This window comes from Octodon degus, unplaced genomic scaffold (assembly GCF_000260255.1).
Source record: "Octodon degus isolate 3935 unplaced genomic scaffold, OctDeg1.0 scaffold00180, whole genome shotgun sequence".
In the NCBI taxonomy this organism is placed as follows: domain Eukaryota; kingdom Metazoa; phylum Chordata; class Mammalia; order Rodentia; family Octodontidae; genus Octodon; species Octodon degus.
Window position 1 is genome coordinate 4,601,225 of NW_004524756.1, and position 2,455 is coordinate 4,603,679.

Sequence of the window (2,455 nt, forward strand, 5' to 3'; positions counted from 1 at the left end):
ACATTAAGTAACTTGTCCAAGAAAATATCAATTTAAATGTGGATGATCAATGTGAACTCTTTTCTTTTAAAAATCTCATGTGTTTAACATGTCTGCCAAAATGTTGTTCTAATAGAAATATAAATACAGCATTTTAATCATCATTTAATTTTACCTTTTCTACTAATTATAATCTTGTACTTCTTATTCATTTTAATTACCTAAATCATTAAATACATATTTTTAAATAAGGAAAAGTAACATCTTTAAAAAATAGAATATTTTAGTATGCAACAGGTTGTTAGAATGTTTAAGTCACTTGATCTAGTTATTTTTTAAATTAGAAATTTGATTCAAAACATAAATACAAAAATGGTTTTATAAATATAAAGCTATAATTTAATAAACATGTAGCAAAAATTGCAAAATTGCTATTATTTCTTAATATCAAGGAATAAAGAAGGACTGTGGTAAACTATAGTACTAATTCATTTATTATTTCAAGTGTTTTGGGACAGGGTCTCCATGTGTAGTCCAGACTGGCCTTGCGTTCATTATGCAGCATCAGCTGTAAACACCGGCTGATCCTGCTTCCTTGGCCTCTGGAATGCTTGGATTATAGGTGCACACTACTGCACTCAGCTCCAATATTTATTCTTGGTGGACTATTTTACATTCTGTGAGTTATTTCTTAAATGTATGTATGAACAAGGCAGCCAGGGAAATATATTCAAAATAAAAATTCAGCCATATACTTGTCTTGTGCTGATATTAAGATTATAATTGGTGATTTATTTCTCTATTGTGATAAATCTTTTCTTGTTTCTAGTATTTTAGTGCAGAATAGCAAAAAGTCTTAAGAAATGAGATGTTGTGTCGTCATTGTGTCAATTCTATTGCTGAGTTGTGTATTTTATCCTGGTAAAGAAATTATCTGTGTTAAGGATAGCATGTTTTTATTTGGGTAGCTCAGTATGTGGAACCTTATTTTTCAACAATGCATAACTGAAGGTCATTTGTTAAAAGAATATCAAAGTGAATTGGCAGAAAGTGGGAGCGTTGTTTATATTAAAAGGAGATTGAGTAAATGCAAGTTGAATAGAACATTTATTTATTTATTTGGTTGTTACAGTGTCTCACTACCCAGCTTGGACTCATAGTGTTCTTCCTGTTTTCAGCCTCCCCACTGTTGGGATTACAGGCATGCATTACTACAACTGGGCTCAGTAGCTGTCTCAGCATGTCGAGGGGTGGGGCCAGCACAGCACGTGGTGAGGGAGAATTGAACCTCGGTTCCTGTGCTTGCCTAACAGATGCCTAGTCCGCTGAGCTAGCTCGTCATCACTAGAATATTTCAATATAAACATCACAACTGAAGTTCACTTTTCTCATTGATCAGATAGAAACAGAATAGGCTTACTTTTCTGACCATTCCCAATGACATACTGGCCCTCTAGTTCATTTCCTTTGGGTATGGATATAAGATACCCAAGCAGGATACTGTTCTCCCAATCTGAAAATGGATATGGGACACTCAGGTGACTTCCTAAGGGACAAAAAGTATGCACACATTCAAGATGTATTTAATGTAGGACTGAGTGCTTATATTTATAATTTCCAGGATAACTAGTTTTGAAAACATATAACACTATTTGTATTGTTTAAAATAAGCAAGTCATTACAGCTAGGTATGTTCTATATGAGGAGAAAGGGGGAGACAAGAGAATCTTCGTAAACAGGAATTTATAATCAAATAATCAAATCCTGAATACTTTCTTAGCTATGCAGTCATGAGCAATGGACTAAACTATACCAAATGCTAGTTTCCTCTTCTAGAAAATTGGCTTACTCATTGAACCTAACTCATGTGTTTTTCAGATGGATACAGTAGGTGTGGGTCTCCTGAAAAGTGCTCCCATGTATCATATTATTCCTTTGACGTGTTTGGTACTAATGTTATATGCCTAGAATCCCATGGGGCAAAAGACCATAGTTAAGTAATTATTCTGCATGCTTACTAAACGGGTAAAAAGGTTGGAGCAATCTCAAAAATAAGAATTTTCTATTTACAAAAAGTAGATTGTAACAGGAAGGCTATAATTGAGAATGCAGAACAGTGAACTAGTCTTGAAATTAGAACACAAAAGGTTAGTACCGCAACACATCAGCTTCTGCAAAAATGGCAGCTTGTTTAGTGGATAAAAGAAACAAGAAAATCCAAGACGCCTTTAAGAGTCTCTATCTTGAGAGTAAATGCGGCTGAGTGATTACTACAGGATACAGCAAACACAAATAAAATTATTTACAGGAGGAAATTTTTTATTGAAGGGGATTATTACTAGGAATTTCATATTTGGATCTCAAAGGGAAAAGGTAAATGGTAATTTTACATTTGAGCACAATAGAAAAAGAAGCAAAAAATCAAAAGGGGGGACAACTGATGGTTGAAGATAAAGAATTTTTTAAATTTATTTTT